This window comes from Ursus maritimus, unplaced genomic scaffold (assembly GCF_017311325.1).
Source record: "Ursus maritimus isolate PB19 unplaced genomic scaffold, ASM1731132v1 scaffold_9, whole genome shotgun sequence".
In the NCBI taxonomy this organism is placed as follows: Eukaryota; Metazoa; Chordata; class Mammalia; order Carnivora; family Ursidae; genus Ursus; species Ursus maritimus.
This window is the reverse complement of record NW_024427107.1, coordinates 79,344,357-79,355,748: the sequence shown is the minus strand read 5'-3', so window position 1 is coordinate 79,355,748 and position 11,392 is coordinate 79,344,357. Positions and strand designations below refer to the sequence as shown.

Here is an 11,392-nt window from a genome sequence, read left to right as displayed (position 1 = left end):
GGGATGGGTCTAACTTGTAAACAGAAGAGCTTACACTTCTAGAAACAAGTACAGGAGATCATTCGTATGACTTTGCCTGGATAACGGTTTCTTAGGACACAAACAGCATGATCTGTGATGGGAAAAACATAGATTACACTGCATCAGAATAAAAACTTGTGCTTTTCGAAAGACGCTTTAAGGAAATAAAACTGAAATCCAAAGCCAGGAGGAAATATTTCTGTATGTAAAATAGTGCTTACGATTAAATAATAGGAAATCAACCCTATGATACATGGGCACAAAGTCCGAATCGACCCTTCAAAGCGTAGCCGGCACAGAGCTCAGGACAGGGTGCTGGGCGGCTCCAGCCGTAGGCAAACGTTCACTGAAAGCACGAGCAGATGCCCCACACCGTGTGCGGACAGACAGACAGCCGAGTCAGAGACAGGCCGAGCTCAGCGCTGGCGCCCAGGGGAAGGAGCTGGGATCCCGCGTGTGAAGGGGCAGCAGTCTGGGAAGATGTTTGACGGTTTCTTATAAAGTTAAACATAGTCTTAGCACGTGACCCAGTGGTCCCCTTCCTGGGTTTTTACCCTAAAGGACGGAAACAGACGTCCGAACAGACCGGGATGCGTGTGTTCACCCATGTGGTCTTCCTACACCTGCATCTCCACTGAGCTGTGTGTTAAATACAAGACGACAGCCCCCACGGAGTCTCTGAGCACCAAACCATCCGAGACTTAAGCACAGTCTCAGCTCACGGGGCAAGGGAACCTTGAGCCAGTCAATCTGGAATTTCCGGCTGGGCACCAGGGAGGTGATGTGCCTGACGGACCTGGGACCCGCCGTCCCCTAAAGGAATGCAACTTCCTGCCCTGTAACTTGCGGTTCCGGCGCACTTCTGCACAGAGAGGTCTTCCATCTCATGAAGCTCCACAGGGCTCTTCTCTGTCAGCTAGGGGGCATGCTGCCCGGTTTGTGACTTGGTGAATAAACCCAATAACATCTTTCAGATTTAGTCTGTTGAATTTTGTGCTCAAACAAACGTAAAGCAATACACTACAGATGAATGCACAGGCGTGAGTGAGTCTCAGAAGCGTCACCAGGGATGGTGGGGGGACGGAGAAAAATCCGACATACGGTGTGATTCTGATGAGGGAGCAGAAGGCAAGCTGAGGACCGAGCCCAAGCTGACAGCCCGCAACGCCCCCGCTCCCTGGTGCGGTGTGTGTTGACCTTCCTTGGGCAGTCCTGGCTGCCCCAACCTCAAAGCTAAGGGAAGGGAAAACAAGTGGTTAACCTAGATCACAGTCCTGCAAGATGTGAGTCCCCCTCAGTTTGCAAATGTCTTTGTGATTTGCAAGAAAAAAACATTGTTAGCAATAACCTCACTTTCAGAAGGCAATGTCCATCAGACTAAATGTCCTTATAAGCTGCAGTCCACTGACAGACACTTGAGGCCACAGAGTGTAAGCTTCCTCCAGGAAGCCCCCGGCTGTCTTCCTGTCAAGGCCTTGCTACTTGGTTTGACGAAAGCAAGTCCTCAGGTTTCCAGTGAGTCTCTTTTAGCAGATGAAATCCTTTAGAAGTTTCCCTCATCTTTACTTCCCTCAGCTCCCAGGTATAGAATCAGCCTCCCCCGCACAACCCCGGCGGCAGCTCCTCCTGCCCGCTGGCCCTGTCCCCGTGCTTTAATAAAACCACCATTTTGGACCAAAGACGTCTCAAGAATCCTTTCTTGGTCGTGGGCTCTGGGCCCCACCCCACCAAACCTCACCTATATTCCAAAACTCCATCTCTAGGGACCTCTTTGGGTGTGAGGATAGGCTCGTGTGTTGACTGTGGTGGTGGTTATAGGAATGTCCTTGCGGAGGGACAGACGCACAGTCTGGCACAGCTGTCTGGACCTGGGCACCTGCAGACAGGGGTGTCACCGGAGAGACGGGGAGGAAAGGGCAGAAAGGAAGGCAGAGTCCGAGGGTGGCAGAACCAGAAGGGGAGGAGGGTCTGGCGCCTCGGTGGCTCCGGTGGAAGCTGGACTTAGATCTGGTGGCCAGAGGACTGGCCCAGGCGACGGGGACGCGGGGCAGCCAAATGCATCCCTTCCCGGGCGCAGACCCTTGGAGGCTTGGTGGCAAATGGAAAGAAGGAAGTAAGAGAGGAGAGTACTTGCCGCCCCGGGGTGGGGATGGGGGACACAGACTCGGAGGCGCGGGCCCCTCCCACCGCCCGACCCACGACGGACTGCCGGACGGACCGACAGACGGACCGCGCCGCCGGGAGAGGGCAGCCTTGTTAGCAGACGTCCGGGAAAACCAACCAGGAAGCAGGATAAATATGTAACACTCGAGGGGGAAGCCGGGAGACAGGAGATGACACCTCGCATGGGACATTCGGAACCTCAAGACATAAGTCACGACAGAAAAGGCGCCACAAGTGAGGACTGATGGAACCAAGCGAGGAGAAGGAAGCGGAAGAGCAGCTTAGAGACCCGCCTGCGGGGGTGCAGGTGCAAGTGGTGGGGCGGGGCAGCGGGGTGTTGCTGAGGGCAGCTGGGGGCAGGGAGGGGCCCGGCACAGGTGCGGGGGAGGGGCAGCTGGGGCCCGGGAGGCGGGGGTGGGGGGTGGGGGGTGGAGGGGGGAGGCGGGGGTGGGGGTGGAGGAGGCGGGTGGGGGTGGAGGGGGCGGGGCGCAGGGCATCTGGGGGCGCCACGGGTTCCGGACACGGCCTGGGCAGCCGACAAGCACCCGCTCAGTGGGAATGGTGGTTTAGAGGATCCAGAAATAGTCCTTCGTCCCTTCGGCCCCCAAATCCATGTAAGAAAAAGATAGTTTGATACCAGACTTCTCAACAGCAAGCAAGACACACTGAAGCAGAAATGATGAAAAGACAAAGTCGAGAAAATAAAGTTCGAAGCAAGTATTTCCTCGTTTGTAATCAAGGACTCCTTCAAGTGTCAGTGCTATAGAAAAAGGCTTTAAAGCCTGAATTTTGGTTTCATTGAAAAGAAAAAGAAGTGGCAATACAGAAATCAGATCTCAGCTCAGACTGGAGGAGAAACAAGGCGGCAGGAGAAAGCAGAGGGAAGGAAGTTGTGAGGGTAACAGCGAAGGGTTAGCAAACCAGACCAGGACAGTAGCACCTTGCTTCTCTGAAAAACTAAAGCGAGACAAGCAAGTAATGTAATCAGCGAGAGGCGGTAGAAATACACGAAATAATAAATACCGAGAGCAAAGTGATTACTGAAACAGGAAAATCTTATAGACCGCAAGAGACTACGTCATATACCCGTAGACGAGTAAGTCCCGAGGAAAATACACAACCCAAATGTACCCAGTAGAGACAGAAGGCTTGAAGACCTCAACAGAAAATAAAAACAGGAAGAAATTACCCCAGAAAAGAAGGCTGGGCGTGGACGATTTCACCCAAAAATTCTACAAAATCTTCAAAGACCAGATGTTCCCAATGATGCATAGATGGTTTGAGAACATAATTAGAAACACAAATTATTTTAATGAAGCAAGCATAATATTGGTAACTAACCTAATAAAAATTGTAAAAAGAGAGAAAAATCACAGACTAATATCTCTTAGATATATCAGTGCAAAAATCTTAAATAAATAACTTTATCCAACAGCACGTTAAGAAAGTAATACACTATGACAAAGCTGGGTATATTCCAGGGATTCAATGATGGTCAAACATTAGGGAATTTGTTACTGTAGTTCCTCATATTAATAGATATGAAAATAAATATCATAGGAGTAACTCTACAGACTTGGCAAATACCTCTGATAAGTTAAATATCCTTTCTTGATTAAAAATATTCAAGAAAAATATAATCTCCTAAAGTTATCATCTTACATTATAAGAAGACCAGAAGCGTTCCCATCACAATGTGGCCTTCAATCAGAAGTACTCACCAAGGCATTTAGAAGCGAGGGAACAATGACAGGCATTAGAATGGAAAGATGGGGTGCCTGGGTGGCTCCCCTGGTTGAGCAGGGGGCTCTTGATTTCAGCTCAGGTCACTGGGGTCATGAGATCAAGCCCCATGTCAGGCTCCGTGTTGGGCATGGAGCCTGCTTGAGATTCTCACTCTCCTTCTGCTTCTGCTTCTCCCACCCTCCCCCCACCGCACCATACTCTGTCTGTCTCTCTCTCTTAAATAAATAAATAAATAAATCTGAAAAATAAAAGAAGGGTGGAAAGAAGTGAAATCAGCTCCGTCTGTAGATGGTGTGATAGTGTGCCTGGGAATGCTAGAGAATAAGTAATAAAAACAGCAAACTTGGAAAACAATCCGGATGAATCAGGGCACAGAGCAAACATACAGCTCCATAGCTATCAGAGGGCTCCCACTGTGTGAGAGGAGGAAGTAGACCGTGCAGTCAAATACTTCCCCTGGACCAGGGAGAAAAAGCCAGGCAGATCGCAATCGTTGAATTTATTTATTTAAAAGATTTTATTTATTTATTTAAAAGATTTTATTTATTTATTTGACAGAGAGACAGCCAGCGAGAGAGGGAACACAAGCAGGGGGAGTGGGAGAGGGAGAAGCAGGCTCATAGCGGAGGAGCCTGATGTGGGGCTCGATCCCAGGACCCTGGGACCATGCCCTGAGCCGAAGGCAGACGCTTAATGACTGAGCCACCCAGGCGCCCCTGCAATCGTTGTATTTAAACTATGCTGGAGAGCTGTGATTGGAGCAAGGGCTGAGTGACCCGGGAAGCAGAGGTGGGAAGCCCTCCCAGGTGGGCCGATGCACGGGCCCTTCCCTTCCCGTGGCCATTTGCCACCTCCAGGCACCGAGGGGCGGGTGTGACCCACACAGACTCGGCTCCAGGCAAAGGAAATCAGGGAGGATCTTACCACCAGTTAGAGACCTGCAAAGCTGTAAACACATTCTCCCACATGGAGTGCATGCAGAGCGGTGGGTGCAGGAGACCGTGCCCTACAAGGGACAGCTGCAAGGAAGGGTGACCCCTCCCACAGTCCTGGTTCTTAGGCAGCAAATCCCCGCAGAGGAAGAGGCCTGCTTCAAATGCACGTCTGAACTTGCTCTGAAGACAGTTGTCAGATTGGGAAGCAGCACCGGAACGTGGGAGCGGGAGGCTCACAGGCAGAGCATAAAGACACCAGTGAGTGGGCAGAATGGAATCTCCCACGTGCTCCGGGGCTAAGGAGACAGGCCCGCCAGAATGTCAGCCAGACGCCGGGGCGGGGGACAGAGACAGACAGGAGGTGCCATGCATCTTTCTCAAACTGCAGTCCAGACCCAACCAAGCTCAACTTCTGGCGGAGCTGATGTGATTAGTACTTCCCACCCGCCGACCTGGCCCAGGAGGACGTGAGGGACCCCGGCCCGTAGATGTGTGTATGTATGTAGCCTCTGCTGTTCTTCCTCATACAACGCCCAGCACACAATAAAACGTTCGTAGAGCTCGAGAGGCAGGGAAACGTGACCAATCACAATAGGGGGGAAAGCCATACACACAGACCAACAGATGGTCCATGTAATGGAGTTAGCAGGAAAGGATTTTAAAATAGCAATGACAACTGTGTTCAATAAAATAGAGGAAAAGACGAACAGAAGAGATTTAAAGACTGGAGTTTTGACAGAGAAGGGGGCTCTAGAAAACAAATCACATGGATCTTCTGTGTGTTAGTCAGGATTCCTGAGAGAAATAGAACCAATAGAATGTTTCTATATACAGAACAAGATTTCTTGGACTGGACCGGCTTGTCTGACTATGGAGGCCGTCAAGTCCAGAGTCTTCAGGGTGGTCTGACAGACTGGAGGCTGGGAAGACCCAAGATCGCAAGTTAAGTCTGAAGACTGTTTGCAGCAGAGCTGCCTCTTGCTTGCAGGGGGGCAGGGGGGGCGGGTGTCAGTTTTCTGTGCCATCCAGATCTTCAACTGATTAGAAGAGGCCCACCCACATTACAGAGGGCAATCTGCTTTATTCGAATTTCACCCACTGAAATGTTAATCTTATCTACAAACACCCTCCCAGAAACATCCAGAATCGTGTGGGGCCACGTGTCAGGGTACTGTGGCCCGGTGAATGTGATACATAATATTAACCACTCTATTCTGGAATTGATAAATACAATCTCTGAAGAACTCATTTGGGTTCATTCGAGAGCAGAAGACAATATGAAAGGAGGTAGAGGCAGGCACAGACAGCCTGCGTGAACCTGTGGAGAGCAAAACGCTAGAAAGAACAGCTCAGAGCAGGAGCGCCTGTGAGACCCAGCCGAAGGGTCTAGCTCACACGAGCCTGCAGTGGCAGGAGGAGAGCGGGTCAATAAATGCTTGAAGAGACAGTGTTTTCCCGAAGTGGTGAAAGGTAAACCACAGATTCATGAAACCCAGAAAACTCCAAGCAGAATAAATGCAAAGGGTGTCACTGCCGCTAGCTGGCCGCACTCCCCAGGCTGAAGACAAACGACGCTTCTACGAGTAGCCGGGGGGAAAGAGAAACCTTACTGACCCCGGAAAAACGATGAAGACCTACAGCCGACGTTTCGCCACAACCGTGGCAGCCCGAAGAGAATGAACTGCATCTTTGGTGATGGATGACAAGATCTGGCGACCCCGAGTTCCCCCGAATTCCGCACCAACCAGAAATAGTATTCAGAGATGTAGAGAACAAAAGGTTTTTATACGCAAGCGGAGATGATTCACTGCCAGCAGACTCCGACCTCAAGAAACAAAAAAGGGAGTTTGTCAAGGTAAATAGAATGACCACACATGGGAGTATGAAGCTTCAGGAAGAAGGTCAGAGAAGCAGAAATGAGAGCTATTGGGATACGTACGAAAGGGTGTTTACGGTGTGGAACACAAGAGCAAGACACTGTGGGGCTTATAACACGTGTCGGTGAGTATTAAGGTAGTGACGTGGCGTAGACGAAGTCATCCCGTGTAAGTCCCTGAGCTCTTCCAGTGTGGTGGCCGACAAAGTCAAGGTCGACTATGGTAGGGCAAGGACGCGCACCGTCACCTCTAAGATAACCTCTGAAGAATCATATAAGAAATATATCTATGAAAGAGAAAAGGAAATATGGAAGCTATTTCATAAACCCCAAAAGAATGAAGGACAAAGAAAAGAAACACTTGGGAGGAATAAAGCTTGAGGCTGGTCTTCAGGCCGACAACACCGTGTGTGTGGACTGACCATCCCCGTGTAGACTGACCATCCCCGTGTGGACTGACCATCCCCGTGTAGAGGCAAAGACGTTCAGACCAGATAAAAAAGAATCAACTGGTTACAACCCTCTTTTAAAAGATAAGGGCAGGGGCGCCTGGGTGGCTCAGTCAGTTGAGCGGCTGACTCTTGGATTTGGCTCAGGTTGTGATTTCAAGACCGCAAGATCAAGCCCCGCGTCAGGTTCGAGATTCTCTCTCTCCCTCTGCCCCCCACCCCCACAAAAGAAGAAAAGTAGGACACAGAACAGTCAAAGGACAAAGAATGCGAACAGACGCCCCACGCGGGGAGTAACCGNAGCTGCTGTGGCAGCCACAGAAAGTGCAGGTTAAGGCGAGCGACGGGACTGGTACACGGGAGACACATCACGGTGGTACATCTAACCCTGCTCCGAAATGTTCAAGGACACTGCGGCGGCGCTGAGAGTTGGGGCGATCTGCAGTCCCACTTAGACATTTTATATAAATCTTTAAGTAACTAACAGAACTAGTGAACAAAAAACAATTAGAATACGTGAATTTGTAAAAGATGGTAAAAACTTAACATAACGGACACGTATAGAACATACCAAACTTCAGCGTCCACATTTCTTTACGTGCTGTAGAAAATCACCAAATATGTCATTCGCTCAGCTGTGCCATTAATCAAAAAAATTAAAAAAAAATATTAAAAGTATATACAAGTAAAGAAAGCATATCAGAGAGGAAGAAATGCAAACCAGAACGGCCGCTGTTAAAGGCACCGAAGATTCCAGGTGCTGTGAGGACAGGGGGCAACCTGGCTGCACACTTACTGGTGTGAGTGTAAATTGTGACGACTCCAGCAATTGGAAAAGATGTTTGGCAGAATCTTAAAGATACACACGCCCTGTGAGCCATCATTCCACTCGCAGGTGTGTATCAAACAGAAGCAAGTCCACCAAGATAAACGCCCAAGATGTTCAGCTGTATTTTCCATGAACTACCTGCCCTCCCTTAGAGCCGAATACGTAAATACACGTTGGCATAGACAGCAGAATACGACGTGGAAGTGACAGGAGTTATGGCTGCTTCACTCAAGAGCACGGCAACCTCAGCAACGGCGCGAAGCTGTGTGACCGCTTCATCTCGTCCCTGACCTGCCCCCAGCCCCCTGAAGAGTGTGGCACTGTTTGCTTTCTTTTGTTTTGTTTTTGAGAGACACTGAGTGAGCGCGAAAGCAGGGGGACAGGGAGACAGAACCTCGGGCAGACTCCCCGGTCAGCGTGGAGCCCAACATGGGGCTCGATCCCACGACCTGACGTCAGGGCCTGAGCAGAAATCAAGAGTTGGATGCTCAACCCCTGGGCCACCAGCGTCCCCAGGAGTGATCTTGAGGACGGGAGCTTACTTCCCTTTCCTGCCGTGAGTCCCTGGTTCTGGGAGGAGCAGAGAGACCCTGTTCTCAAAGAATGGTGTTTGTTTTAATTTCCTGAGCGGCTCCCCAAAGTATGAGCACAAAGCGGTCGCCTTTATTCTGGCCAACTCGGGACCCTCTGTCCAAAGCAAGAAAGGGCCTGGGTCTTCAGGGGGTCCTACAGGCTGGTATTTGGGCATGAGCAGCCCTCCTGTCACCGAGTACAAAGGGTCTACCCCTTGGGCGGTGCGTCAGCCCAAGTCTCTTGGTTTGTGCAAAAAGTCTAGTGCTTGGAGCAGGTAAGGAGCCAGGGAGAGCGCGCTCAGAGCACGGTCTCCTCTTGGGGTAAGCGCAGGAAACTCTTGCGGTGCGAGGGGCAGGGAGCTGGCCCCGAGTTTGTAGCCTAGCCTATTGATGTAGGCAAGACTTTAGGGTTCGAAGCCCCCGGCCAAGAAAGAATTCTTGAGACATCTTTGGTGCAAAACGGTGGTTTATTAAAGCAGGGGGACAGGACCCGTGGGCAGAAAGAGCTGCTGCCCCGGGTTGTGAGGAGTGGCCCATTCTATACCCTCAAGTTGGGAGGGGCTTAGGGATAGCCTAAGTCTCTAAGGAATTTTGGAAGCAAGGTTTCCAGGACCTTGAGGGGGCTAGCTACTGTTGGGAAAAGGTCATTTATTATCGTCTAATAAAACCTGAGTCATGAGACCCTTCATGTATATTAGTGGGCCGTATGCTTGGGGAGGGGTGATTGCCAGCATGTATCTTGGGGGTTTAGAGATCAAGGAAATTTCTTTCTTTCTTTCTTTCTTTCTTTCTTTCTTTCTTTCTTTCTTTCTTTCTTTCTTTCTTTCTTCCTTCCTTCCTTCCTTCCTTCCTTCCTTCCTTTTTTCTTTCTTTCTTTTTTTTAAGATTTTATTTATTTATTTGACAGAGAGAGAGACAGCTAGCGAGAGAGGGAACACAAGCAGGGGGAGCGGGAGAGGAAGAAGCAGGCTCCCAGGGGAGCAGGGAGCCTGATGCGGGGCTCGATCCCAGGACCCTGGGATCACGCCCTGAGCCGAAGGCAGACGCGTAATGACTGAGCCACCCAGGTGCCCCGATAAAGGAAATTTCTAAAGGAATTTTTATATGTAAAATAGACTTACAGGATGGGGGGGGCGGGGAGGTCTGGCTTAGCAAAGGGTCAGCATCCAGGCAGCTGATCTCCTGGAGGAGGGTCACTCTGCTTGTTTCAAGGACTTGTCAGTGCCAGTAGGAAGTAAGGACAATTAATAAGTTCTCTTCTGCCTGTTTCCCGCATCACCGACCATGCCTGGTATGTCAGCGCTTCTGTGTGGGTTCAAAACAATGGTGGAACCCCGCCCAGAGCCGGAGGCCTCAGTACTACCCCCAGTGCAGGGCACCGGCCCTCCCCTGCCCCGCGACCCTCCCCACCACACAACAGGGCAGGTGGGGCTTCAGTCTGTGTAACATGAAGCAGACATCCTGTCACCTCCACCTCGTTTACGGCAAGACGGCTAGACTTAGGTCTCAGGTCCCCCCTGCTGTCACCTGGAAGGGACCACAGCAGCAGGTGCAGGACCACGGGCCGCCTCGGAGTCTGTCCCGCATGAGGGCACTGCCACTTCCTCTCTGCGGAAGTCAGCTGTCCCCATCCTACGAAGAGCCCCAAGTGGCTGCATGCCAGGGCCAGGCGTTTGAGAGACTGCAGTGCTGGGGAGCAGCCCAGGGCAGCCCAGGCTGAGCGTGGAGAGCTAACCAACCTCCAGTCCCCAGCCTCCAGGGGGCCTCTGGCTGCCCTACGGGCAATATTAGTCATGGCGTGGGGATGGACGGCAGCCTGCGTCCTGGTCAAACTAACCTCTCTGGGCCAACCTCTGACCTCTCTGCTTCCAGAACCCCAGACGGTGATGATGTAAGAAATATTGGGGTTCAGGAGTGAACAGTCAAGAAAGAATTCTGGAGACATCTTTGGTGCAAAAAAGTGGTTTTATTAAAGCACAGGGGCAGGACCCGTGGGCAGAAAGAGAAGCGCTGGGGACATGAGGAGTGGCCCATTATATACTCTCAAGTTGGGAGGGGGTTAGGGACAGCACAAGCCTCCCAGGTATTCTGCAAGCAGGGTTTCCAGGACCCGGAGGGGGCAGCTATTGTCAGGAGAAGGTCGTGTATTACTGTTTCATAAAAACTCGGTCATGAGACCCCTCAGATGTATATCGGTGGGTCCCATGCGTGGGGGTGATTGCCAACATGTATCTTGGGGGGCAGAGATGAAGGAAGTTTTCGAAGGAATTTTTATATGTTAAAGTAGACTTAAGGGTCCTGGGGGTCGGGCTAAGATTGCCTCTTGCCCTTTACGAAGTGTCAACATCGAGAGAGCTGAGCTCCTGGAGGAAGGTCACTCTGCCTGTTTCAAGGACCTGTCGGTGGGCTGTAGGGAGTAAGGACGTTTAATTTTTCTTCCGCCTTTGTCTCCCACATCACTCCGCCTTGAACAACTGTGACCCTTAAATCTTTAAGGTTGTCGAAGGTGGAAGGTCTCATCCTCTGTAACTTCTTCCTGCTGAGTAGGGACGTAGAGAGCTCCCTACCCGTGGGTCAGCACTGGTCAGTTGGGGCTTATATACATATCGGAGTCATGAAAGGCAGAGGCAGCTGAATCCGAGGGAGACTGCGTGCGGGCACCCTCCCCAGTGGAAAGGGTCATCTGTGGGCTGAAGTTATGGCTGGGAAGGAGTCTCAGCACCAGGTGGACAGATGTGGGAGAAGACAGCAGAACACAGTTCGAATAACAAAAACAAAAAGAAACCCAAGTAAGAGTCCTT

General features: G+C 51.0%; 1 long non-coding RNA gene across 1 annotated transcript; it reads right to left on the bottom strand.

Moving 5' to 3' along the window:
• Positions 1-203: 203 nt before the first annotated feature.
• Positions 204-10,138, bottom strand: LOC121101694. The gene is made up of 2 exons (XR_005833668.1): positions 9,713-10,138; positions 204-1,254 (listed from the first exon to the last, which is right to left on the bottom strand). It is a non-coding gene; the product is annotated as an uncharacterized LOC121101694 (long non-coding RNA).
• Between the last annotated feature and the right edge of the window lie 1,254 nt (positions 10,139-11,392).